The 12,665-nt window shown below is 48.3% G+C and overlaps 1 protein-coding gene across 2 annotated transcripts in view; it reads right to left on the bottom strand.

Annotated features, from left to right (window-relative positions):
- Positions 1-12,665, bottom strand: part of CYB5RL (cytochrome b5 reductase like) — a 234,584-nt gene that overhangs the window by 150,677 nt on the left and 71,242 nt on the right. The window lies entirely within an intron of this gene.

The following is a 12,665-nucleotide window of genomic DNA, read 5'->3' as shown; positions in this document are numbered from 1 at the left end:
TCTATTTATCGAGAAGGGAGAATTTCGACAAGAAATTATGTACTACAACAACAGAATTACAGTACATATGGTGATATACAGTATACGGTTGATACATGGGGCCAATTAACAAAAGCATTTGTGAGTACCGGAAGCAGTACTACAAGAGTACATTTTTACTTACTTTTACATTACTTTTGGAAATGTGCCCCAAATGTCCAAATTCATATTAGTAAAGGTGCAAAGAGAACAAAGTCCTTTCTCTCTGTACTAATTGAATAGGAATATTCCCTTAATATTACTGAATATTCCCATTTTAGACATTTTGGGACCAAAGAACACACTAACGTACCCGCACATAAAGCTGTAGTACCACTTTAAGTATTTCAAAATGCCGGGGGCGTGGCTTGAGGCGTCAAGATGGCGGTCGCACTCTAAGAGTGCTCTGGACCCCCTCAGTCATCCGCCTCGCATCTGCCCGCTTCCAGCTGACACTGGAGTCCCACGCCACCGAGTACGACTCCCCCCATCTCGCCTGCATCGACCTGACCCTTTTGGAAGGCTTCCCAGTGCCTGTGCTGTTCTCGCCGGACCCCCTCCTCGGGGTGGCCCTGACCACCTAAGATGGCGCTTCCTAGCTGTCCCATCCTTGAGCCTGTCGCCTCGGCCCAGAGGATCTGGTGCTCTGCCTCCCCGCCCTGCCTGCCTGTGGCTCGCCTGGCGCGGCAGGACTTCACCAACGCCTGCCTACCTTGCTGCGGAGCCTGGAGTTGCGGTGCGGGCTCTGCTCTGTGCCGGCGGGATCGGAGGGGAGCGGAGGGCAGTCACGGCGTCCAGTGGAGGCGCCCTGGAACGCTGAGAGACGCCCTTGAACCCCGGGAGGTGGAGGTGGCCGTGGGAGGTTGTCGGTCAGCCTTCCGAGCGCCGTGGTGCGGGGCGGCACCCTTGATCTGCGCTTGCCTGGGACAATCGGAGACTACAACGCCAAGACGATTGGGGACTGCAGCGCCGGGCCGCGCTGCTGTGTCGGCCCTGCCCACGGGCGCAATTCCGGTGAGTGGCGGCTGGGCCTAGGTGAAGCACCTGGCCTGCTTGGATGCACGAGTGTGGCAGGGAGGGGGTCTCTGCCTGGATGAGAACAGACCTGTTTCTCTGGAGCCGTGTGGAGACCAGGGGCCCAGCCCTGTGTCGCCTCCCTAACCCCCCGAGACTTGCTGTAGGAAAATCGGGCCGCACAGGTGATTTGTTCCTCGAGGCCGGAGGCCCCTGCATGGACTGCGATGTCATCCTGCGTGCCTCCCTCCACACCTGTTTGAGATCCCCTCTGGTTACCCTGATCCCCTCCTGCTGATTGCTGCTACTTTTCGTGCCCACCGCCATCTTGGAGACGCAGGGGTGGACCTGTGTGGTGCTGCTGGATCCCTTGGATGAGCGGGGCAGCTGGCCTAAGACAGTTCTGTTATCCCTGAGGGCGGGCTGCTTGACCCTCTGCGAGGTGTGACAATTCCATTGCTTCCACTGGCACGGGAGACGCTGGGTAGCCTGACTTCCAGGGCCCTAAGGGTTCTCCGGCCTACCCCGGGATCGCTGCTGTGAGGGCCCGCCTTTCCCCACTGTCTGCGGGCCGAGGGGGGCGCTGTGGGTTGGTGCGGGGGCACGTCGGCCACCGTGTCGGGTGGCGCCCGCCCCTGCCTGGCCCCTCCCTTCACCGCCTGGACACCTGAGGCCTCGCTGCTGGGGCCTACCGGAGGAGATATAAGACTAAGGGAGAAGGAGAAGTGAGAGACCAGGTCGCCCTCCAAATATTTAGTGTACAACCAAGAATCCAAAGTATTGGGTTCCGAGACCTAGCTCATGTCACGGTAACTGATCTGAATGATCAGTGGTACCAGCCAAGAAAGAAACATTTCTTTCTAGTGTCCCCTCACTCACCGGGGTTGCCCCACGGTGACATGCTTCATCACTGGGGCCATCCCAGTTCTCTATGAAAAGGGGCGTGCTGCGACTCACGAACTAGGCTAAAACCGAGACTGATGCACAGGGCCGCTATGTGGCCATCTCGGGAACGATTGAGGGACGCCCCACGAACCTTCTATGCACTTACATTCCCCCTGCACTCCTGCCCTACACCCTTCGACACCTCGCGCTGGTAGTCTCCTCCTTTCCATAGAGCCTCATGGTGGTCGGGGGGGGATTTCAACGCAGTCCTGCAACCCCTGCGAGACGCGACAGGGACCCCATCGGGGGGGGCTGACTCGCCTCCGCGAGGGCCCTTTCGAGTTGGTCTTCGGCCCTGGGCCTTTGTGATGTATGGAGGGTCTGGAACCCCCGTAAAGACCAATATACTCACACGTCGGCAGCCCATCATACTCACTCCCATATAGACTTCCGCCTGCTGCCTGCCACAGACTGCCAACTGGTATCCGGGACTGCGATATAGCCCAGAGGGATCTCAGACCACTCCCCCGTCTCCCTTCATCTTGGGATCTCCTCTGCGGGTCCAAGGGCGATTTGGCAATTGAACGCCTGGTAGAATCACTCGGACAGGAACTGCGCCAATACTATTCCATTAATACGGGATCGGTTCCCTCACCAGGGACGCTGTGGGAGGCCGGTAAGGCTGTTGTCCGGGGGGTGGCCAGGGGACTGGTCCACGCGAAACGGGTGGAGCAGGCAGCCCAACTTGTGCAGATGGAATCTCAGGCAGCGCAGCTGGAACAAAGCCAGCTCGCTCTTGGTCGTGGGGACTCCTCTCGGCAATTGGCAGTGGTCCGCGAGGAGATTCGCCGGATCTCGTTGGAATCCGCTAAAATGCTCTGGTGTTCGTCGGTAAACCGTATCTATGGGTGGGGTGATAAAAATGGCAAGCTCCTCCACAACCTAGTGTCCTATCCCAAAGTCAACTGCGTTATTCCTGAAATCCGTTCGGATACCGGGGCCCGCCAGGTGACATCCTCAGCCATAGCGCAAACCTTTGCTGAGTACTACGCGACCCTATATGCCACTCGCCCTCCTGGGGCTCCACTGGTGGACCTGCTGGAGGGGACCAGTACTCGACTTTCGTGTCTCCCTCGGGAGACCGCAGAGGCTCTAGACCACCCCTTCACCCCAGCGGAAATTCACAAAGCGATTTCACTACTGCACTCCAGTAAAATGCCGGGTCCTGATGGCTACCCCCAGGAATACTATGCGGTCTTCCGCGATATTCTAGTTCCCCATTTAGTGGAGCTATTCAACCATGTGGCGGAGGCGGGATCCTTCCCACCTGAATCAGACGTGGCCACTATAGTGGTCATTCCAAAGGCCGTCCTCCCTGGATTGTGCAGACTCCCGCCCGATCTCGCTGATTAACACGGAGATCAAGATCTTTGCTACCGTGTTAGCCCAGAGACTCCGACCCCTTCTGCAGGACTTGGTCCACCCCCACCAGTGTAGGTTCATGCCCGCCAGGGGCACTCGTCACTGCATTCGTCGCCTTCACCTGGCTCTGGCCCACCCCGTACCTGGCATTGCTTTTCATCGACTTTGAAAAGGCCTTCGATACGGTGGATTGGAGATACCTTGAGGACGTGCTGGAGAGGATGGGCTTTGGTCTCCCTTTACCCACTTAATCAGGGTCCTCTATACTAACCCCAGAGCCTGTGTTCTTATCAACGGCGAGCTTTCCGAGACATTCCCAATCTGGAGGGGCACGGGTCAGGGGTGACCGCTCTCACCACTTTTATTCGCGCTGGCGATGGAGCCCATGGCGGCGCTCATCCGGCAGGACACGCTCATTCGGGGCTGGGCCTGGGACTTGAGTCAGGTTGACAAGATAGCCCTCTATGCAGACGATGTCCTGCTTTATCTGGCGGATCCGGACAGTTCTGGCCCCAGATGCCTGGAGGTCCTCTCCGATTTCGAGCGGGTCTCTGGACTCCGACTCAACCCGAAAAAATCAACTTTGGTCCCTTTACATCCCTCCCGAGACTGCTTCGACTGGAAGACGAATATCCCCCTTCGGAGGCAATCGTTCAAATATCTAGGCGTCTGGGTTACCCTTCTGCCAGAGCTCGAATGGGCTTTGAATGTCACGCTCTTGGTCGCCAGGATGAGGTCAGACCTCAAGAAATGGCAGACCCTCCCCCTAACCCCCGGGCAGAAGTGCGCTCTTTAAAATGATGATCCTCCCCCGCTTTCTTTACACTCTGCAAAACATCACCATCCACCTCCCGGGGAGTTGGTTTTGGGAACTAGACGGCGTTCTTATCCGGTTTATTTGGGGGAAAGGAAGGTCGCGTTTATCCCTGGCGCACTGTCGTATTCCCCCATTCGATGGCGGCATGGGAGTGACTAATCTCCACCTCTACTACTTGGCCACGAGGCTTATCGTGATCCACGATTGTTTTGCTGGCGGCTGGTCCGACCCAGCATACCGAGTGGAACTCACCACAACGGACTTCACGCAGATCCAGGCGTTTTTATACGGCAGTCCGGTGCCGCAGGCCCTACCCCCTGTCACGAGGACGGTGCTCATGGCCTGGCGCGCAGCCCTACGCCATGTGCGATGGGACCGGAAGCTCACTCGACAAACGCCGCTTTGGCATGGGGCCTGGTTAAAAGAGGTCTCGTCCCTGCAGGTGTTCCACCGCTGGGACCTTATTGGCATCTCGTTAGTCAGAGATGAATGGGTGGGAGACCACATACGGTCCTTCACTGACCTGCAACAACGCCACGCCCTTCTACACTCCCAATTCTATAAATATCTACAACTCAGACACGCCTTCCATACACACATTTCAATCCCTACCTCTTTCCCGGAGTTCAGCCCGCTGGAGGCTCAAGTGATGATGGGGAACCTGAGGAGGGGGGGGGAGTGTCCCGCATATACCGGTCACTGGTGAACAATGGTACCGCATCCCTGGACCGGCTCAAGGCTCAATGGAAGGAGTGGGTAGGCCCCCTAGATGAGGCGAACTGGCGAGATGCCCTTATGGCACCCAAAACCCTGACTACATCCTCAAAGTTACGCCTGGTCCAATCTGGCGAGGGTTTGTTTGGTTTCCCTGCCGCCATCGCCGAGGACACAGGCCACGCCCACCTGGCCAGGCCACGCCCACTCTCCCTCCCCTCGCTATATAGAGCGCGCTGACTGCAAGCGCTGTCTCTATTTAAAATCGGAACCACCTGAGGCTTGAGCCGGGAGTAGAGGGAAATTGTGTTTTTTAAAACTTAAAGTGATAGAATTGTGTCTGTCTTTTAAAACTTGCACTCACCTGCCCTGAGCACCTCGCGCTTTCACGACTCCTCTGACAGCTGAGCTGAAAGCTGCCTCTGGCGAGGGTTTGTTTGGTTTCCCTGCCGCCATCGCCGAGGACACAGGCCACGCCCACCTGGCCAGGCCACGCCCACTCTCCCTCCCCTCGCTATATAGAGCGCGCTGACAGCAAGCGCTGTCTCTATTTAAAATCGGAACCTCCTGAGGCTTGAGCCGGGAGTAGAGGGAAATTGTGTCTTTTAAAACTTAAAGTGATAGAATTGTGTCTGTCCTTTAAAACTTGCACTCACCTGCCCTGAGCACCTCGCGCTTTCACGAGTCCTCTGACAGCTGAGCTGAAAGCTGCCTCTGGCGAGGGTTTGTTTGGTTTCCCTGCCGCCATCGCCGAGGACACAGGCCACGCCCACCTGGCCAGGCCACGCCCACTCTCCCTCCCCTCGCTATATAGAGCGCGCTGACTGCAAGCGCTGTCTCTATTTAAAATCGGAACCTCCTGAGGCTTGAGCCGGGAGTAGAGGGAAATTGTGTTTTTTAAAACTTAAAGTGATAGAATTGTGTCTGTCTTTTAAAACTTGCACTCACCTGCCCTGAGCACCTCGCGCTTTCACGAGTCCTCTGACAGCTGAGCTGAAAGCTGCCTCTGGCGAGGGTTTGTTTGGTTTCCCTGCCGCCATCGCCGAGGACACAGGCCACGCCCACCTGGCCAGGCCACGCCCATATTTCATCTCCCCTGCCATCCATAAATCATGTGTCTAGACAGGAAGCGCAGCGGACGAGCGCAGCGGGCGCGATGATTGCGCGCTGAAGGAGCGCATAAGGCAAGCTCGTCTGCGCTCATCCGCGCCGAGTCCGGGCCAGGGGCCACCTCTCCTACTTCTTATGCCAAACATCCCATAGCCTACAGTGCGGACGTACTCCATGGCATGAGGTCCTCGGATCCGGTCTGTGAGCTGCATCGCTATGAGGTAACGTCCCTTCCAGCCATTTGTCCACATTGCAACGTCCTTCTTAACCGGTGGCAGACCAAAACACCAAAGCAGGAATACCGTATGTTTTCACTAAACTGCAGATCTCTGCCAAAACATAAGGTGGAAATTTTGTTTCTACTAGAAGAGCGTTCGCCGGACGCAGTATTCCTATCTGAAACATGGCTGACACCCGATTCTGACCCGGCTGTTGTAACCGCCCTCCCCTCAGGCTATCAAATCATCCGACAAGATCGTTCGGAGGGTAGAGGTGGAGGGCTAGCAATCATATTCAAAGAACAATACCACTGCAGACTCATCCCTGAAACCATTCCAGACTGTGAGAGCCTTGCTTTCTCGCTGGAGTTTTCCCCTAACCATTGCTTCTCGGGCACATTGATATACCGCCCACCCGGCCCCCCTAAACAATTTCACAATCTCTTACCAGCAATTATGGCGCCACACGTTAGCGCCTCCGCCAACTATACCGTGTTAGGCGACCTCAATTTTCATTTTGATTCACCGCTGGATTCTACGGCTATCACGTTAGCCGAGGACCTGGCTGCGTTGCAACTTGGCCAACGAGTAAAAGCATCGACCCATGTGAAGGGTCACCTGTTAGATCCAGTGTTCAGTAACTGCGAGGACCTTGTGGTTGGGTTTCCGCTCCCCCTCCCATGGACTGACCACTCTCTGGTGCCCTTTACTTGGTCTATTCAGAAATACGGTCCGGTAAAACCATCGATAAGACTTGCCAGATCTTGGGCACGGATACCTACAGAGGAATGGAAAAACTTACTTACGAAAGAACTTCCCCCTAACAACGAGGATCCATGTCTGGCTAACCAGGCCTATGAAAACTGGATCCTGCACTCTCTCGAATCCATCCTCCCCCTCAAGATATCAACGGTAAAACGCCTCCATAAAACAGCACCGTGGTTTTCAGAGGCGCTTAGGAACAAAAAGCGCCAATGCCGGAAAATGGAAAGAAAATGGCGCATAGACTACTCCATGGAGGAAAAGATTCGATATCGAGAGGAGATAAAAGCCTATAAAAAGGAACTAAAAGCCGCCCAAGCAGGGTACTTCTCTGACAAGATTTTAGCTGCAAAATCCAAACCCAGAGAAATTTTTCAAACCTTGCAAAAACTCACAAAACTCCCGTCTCCAATTGTTTTGAGGGAAAAGTCTGTTTCCCAGTGCAATGACTTGGCTGAATTTTTTTCAGCGAAAGTAAATAAAATATATGCCTCCTTCCCCTGCACTCTCACTCCCACCCCTCCGTTAATTCAGGATAAAACCAAGACCTTAGACTCCGCTCCAGCCCCTCCACCTCTGCTCAGTCACTTTCCTTGCATGGATCTCGAAGTATTGGAGTCCATGGCTCGGAAAGTAAAATCTGGATCTCCATCTGATCCGGCACCCTCTGAAGCTATGATGTTGGTCTCTCAGACTGTCCTACCAATCATTAGGAACCTGCTAAATGCCTCCATTGCCTCGGGCATTGTCCCTTCTGCTTGGAAACAGGCGATGGTCCGAGCGCTGATAAAGAAGCCCAATCTGGAACCATCGGACTTTGGAAACTATCGTCCGATTTCCCTGCTTCCCTGGGTGAGTAAGATCGTGGAGAGGTATGTCAATCTCCAGCTGGTCTGCTTCCTTGAAGATAACCAGCTGTTAGACACCACCCAGACAGGGTTCAGGCCTAAGCATGGAACAGAATCCGCCCTCCTAATGGTCATCGAGGAGTCCAGGAAAATCCTTGATCAGGGAGGATCAGTGGCAGTGATCCTCCTTGATCTCAGTGCGGCGTTCGACACGGTCAGTCATGCCACCCTACTGAACCGTCTTGCGAATGTCGGCATTGTGGACAAGGCTTGGCTCTGGTTAAAATCTTTTCTGAGCAACAGGTCATTCCAAGTGTTTGATGGACAGACAGTGTCTTCTAGCATTCCCCTGAAGTGCGGAGTCCCGCAGGGCTCCTCTTTAAGCCCCGCGCTGTTCAACGTCTATATGATCAGCTCAAGTCCGACTGACAGAGCATAGATCTGCGATTAAAACCGGCAAGGTTTTGGCGCCTCTAGTGAAGCACTACTTGGAACATAAACACAAGCCCGACGAATTCCAGTGGCGCATCCTAGAGAAAATTAGAGTTCCAAATGACAAAGGTGGTTGTGCCATCCGCAAAAAACGCGAGGTCTATTGGATTTTTGTTTTTAACACTTTTACAAAGGGATTAAATTCTGAAATCCCATGGGAAAACGCGATTTTCTGAGAAATTCTTTAATTTTTAGCTGTCTGCCTTTTTTCTAAAACTATTAATCATTTATGGTTTGTTCATTTAAACAAACTATCCCCTCTATATACTAGGTTTTTTTGTTCATGTTTAGTAGCGCGATGAAACTAAATTAAATAACAGGCTAGGACCTCATTTGAAACGGTCGGGTATTGATCTCTGTATTTGTTAGGGTTGTTCGAGCGATATAACGCATATAATCTTTGCGTTTTATGCAGCCTACAATCTGGAATTAGAATACCGAACTGTGGTTTCTATTCAAAACGATCTATTTCCGTCTTTTCGTGTTTAGCCTCGAATCGGCATTACCCCTTTAAGATTTCCACCTGGGCAGACACGTGGCTAATAGCGGAAGGTATTTTACCTTTCCGGTTAATGGCAGGGTCAGTCATTTTTTCAAAACGGACGCTGGACGCCGGACGTTGGATGGAAGTAGTCTCCATGTACGTGAAACTCTGCTGGTAAGCCTGACTACGTGAAAGATTTGCACTGTGGGTTTATTTTCCCGCTTTGCAATTATTGCATACGGTAGAACTGAGTAACAGCGTCCCTATTTTCATTGCCCTATTTAACCTTTGGGGCGGCTCGGTTTATGTTTCCTCTCACCACAGACTCTTAGCTCGACATTATCCTGTCTTGAGCAGTAAATATAGAGATAGAGAAGAAAAAAAGTAGAACTGTGAACCACCTTTACCGGGTACTTTCAAAAGTTGTAAATCATCACATGACAGACGCCGGACGCCGGATAGAACTAAAATCGTTGTATTTTTTCTGGTAAGCGGCTGTATTGATAAAAGCTTTTTTGCGGCCTAGTTTATTTTACTTTTGCTGTGAAGCCATCTTTAACGGCATAGTTGAGTGAGAGCGATGTTAGAATTACTGCTCAATTTAATGCTGGGTGAATTGGATTATTTATTCCTTCCCTGCAGACTCCTAGCTCGACATTACCTTGTCTGAGCCACGAGCAACGGATTGGTGTCACTATAACGCTGATTTTTACAACGCATTCCGTTACATCGGAATTTTTACAACGCAGGATCCATTACATCGGATGCCATTACAACGCATGGCATTACATCGCAGATGCTATTACAACGCATGGCATTACATCGTAGGTATAGGTAAGTATACTTTTAAAAAAATGTAATTAAGTTAATTTAATTAATTTAATTTATTTAATTTAATTTAAATACATTTTAAAATAGTAATTAATTTAATTTAATAAATTTAAATCTATTTATTTAATTTAATTTTAATAAAAATTGTAATTAATTTTAATTAATTAATATAATGAAATTATTTTAATTTAAATATGTTTAAAATTGTAATGAAATTAAATTAATTAAAATAATTTATTTAATTTAATTAATTTAATTAAAAATGTAATTATTATAATTTAATTAATTTAATTTAATAAATATATTTTAATTAATTTATAAATGGTAATTATAATTTAATTAGCCCTAAGCACAAACCCAACCCTGAACTCTAAAAACACCCCTGTACCCCAAAACCCAAACCCTACCCTAAAACCTAAAAACACCCCTGTACCCCAAAACCCAAACCCTACCCTGAAACCTAAAAACACCCCTGTACCTCAAAACCCAAACCCTACCCTGAAACCTAAAAACACCCTTGTACCCCAAAACCCAAACCCTACCCTGAAACCTAAAAACACCCCTGTACCCCAAAACCCAACCCCTACCCTGAAACCTAAAAACACCCCTGTACCCCAAAACCCAACCCCTACCCTGAAACCTAAAAACACCCCTGTACCCCAAAACCCAAACCCTACCCTAAAACCTAAAAACACCCCTGTACCCCAAAACCCAAACCCTACCCTGAAACCTAAAAACACCCCTGTATCCCAAAACCCAAACCCTACCCTAAAACCTAAAAACACCCCTGTACCCCAAAACCCAAACCCTACCCTGAAACCTAAAAACACCCCTGTACCCCAAAACCCAAACCCTACCCTAAAACCTAAAAACACCCCTGTACCCCAAAACCCAAACCCTACCCTGAAACCTAAAAACACCCCTGTACCCCAAAACCCAAACCCTACCCTGAAACCTAAAAACACCCCTGTATCCCAAAACCCAAACCCTACCCTAAAACCTAAAAACACCCCTGTACCCCAAAACCCAAACCTAGCCCTGAAACCTAAAAACACCCCTGTACCCCAAAACCCAAACCCTGCCCTAAAACATAAAAATACCCAAACACCCCAAAACATATACTCCTATACTCATACTTATTAAAAAAATTAATTAAATTAATAAATTTAATTTATAATATTTAAAAACATAAATAAATATTTTTATTTATTTTTATTTATAATTAATAATTATTAAATCAATTATATAATATTAAATAAAATAAAAAAAAATTATATACTTACCAATATTTACGATGTAATAGTATGCGTTGTAATAGCATCTGCGATGTAATGCCATGCGTTGTAATGGCATCCGATGTAATGGATCCTGCGTTGTAATAGCTGCGTTGTAACAGCATTACGACGTAAAAGTTGCGTTGTAAGTGATACACACCCGAGCAACCATAAATAAGGAAGTATCACACGTCCGTTCTGAAGAGGCTTTAAAGATCGCGCAGTCAAAGATTATTCCTTTGGTGAGTTTGGATTTGTATATAGAGGCTCCACTAGATAATAAGACATGTGCTTGCAACATGCACTTACATGTACTGAATTTTAATTAGTTCTATCGTGTCTTTCCTTTTTAACACAGAAAAAACCCATTGTTTTTTACCTTCTACCTATCGCGCTGCACCTTGCACTGTCAGCTAGAGGTCTTTAACCAAAGAATTTTGGATATATTTACTAAAAAGGTGAGAAATCAGGCCCTCTTTAGTTGGTTTACTGCTAAATAAGAGAGACCCTGGAATATGTCCTGTATTTTTCTCATTGGTATTCCTTACCTCTGAATAAATAGCTAAACTTATCATTGATGTAAGAGATACCCTATCCTCTCTGGACTTTCTGCGGTGCACGTTAGGAATCGTAGCCATATTAAGAAAAGGCACGAGGACAATTACACTCTGTCCCTAATTTTAGTAAGTCCAATTGCATGTTCTCTATGTATTGGGTTCATGATATAACAAGAAATGTCTCATCTAACGTAATAGGACATAGACATTTTTTGCGAGGTCCATTATGATGAGTGTATGAATTCATGTTTTGATTATGTAAATGACTAGTTTTGAATAATTTCTCTGTAGGAAATGGCTTTGTATTAACAGCTGGTCTTTATTATGTCACTTTTTTAGTTAATCATGCTGTTTATGATTGTGCTGTTTGTATATAATCCTTTGTTATATCAATAGAGTCTAATAGCTAGGGAGTGGAGGACAAACTTTTTTGACTAAAGTAGAAATGCATTAATTATTGTTTTTAAACTAATTAATAGAGTTGTTATAATATGTTTTTCTGTTATATTGCAGAAAATTGTGTGGCTCCTGAAGAAGGCGTTGTCTTACACGCCGAAACGCGCGTCGAAATATACTTGCCACCTTTGGTTTTATTATTAACTGTTGATCTAATTTTATGTTGATGCTGTAGTATTTTTTTAATAATCTATTTTGTTTATTGTGATTTATGAATTGTCCCTTTTAAACAATCTTGTGTATAAAATATGTTTTTTTGATAAATAAATAATACATGTATGTATATGCATTTATTTAGTTGTCCGTCCCTCCTTGCATTAGTTTCCTTGTTTATGATTGCCTAGGAAGTTTTCACACACTTGTTTATTTCCCTGTCCTAGGAATCGTTATTTCTATTCAGGGGGCCCTTGTTTTTCACATATGTTTACCCACAGCCTGTCTGTGTAGGGTGTTCCTCTTGTTTATTTGGAATTTGAATTTTTGTATTTGTGAATTATGGTTATTGTTGGTTCCCCATAATTCCAATTTGTAGCCATTTACATTTTCCTAATTATGTCCAATTTAAAAACTTTTGGGTTCACTGATGCGGAATTTGCCCTCCTAGTGGGCACCTCTGCCTCATTTGGTAACACCAACTCTAGTGATAAGGGTAATGATGAAAGTAGGAAATTAACAGACCTCAAGAAAAAACTAATCCGTATGGAAGCACACGGAGAGTTTATGCTGGCCTATTTAAGATCAGGGGTTATTCCCATGGGGCTAA

This window comes from Lissotriton helveticus, chromosome 1_2 (genome assembly GCF_964261635.1).
Source record: "Lissotriton helveticus chromosome 1_2, aLisHel1.1, whole genome shotgun sequence".
Classification (NCBI taxonomy): domain Eukaryota; kingdom Metazoa; phylum Chordata; class Amphibia; order Caudata; family Salamandridae; genus Lissotriton; species Lissotriton helveticus.
This window is presented reverse-complemented; position numbering and strand designations above follow the sequence as displayed.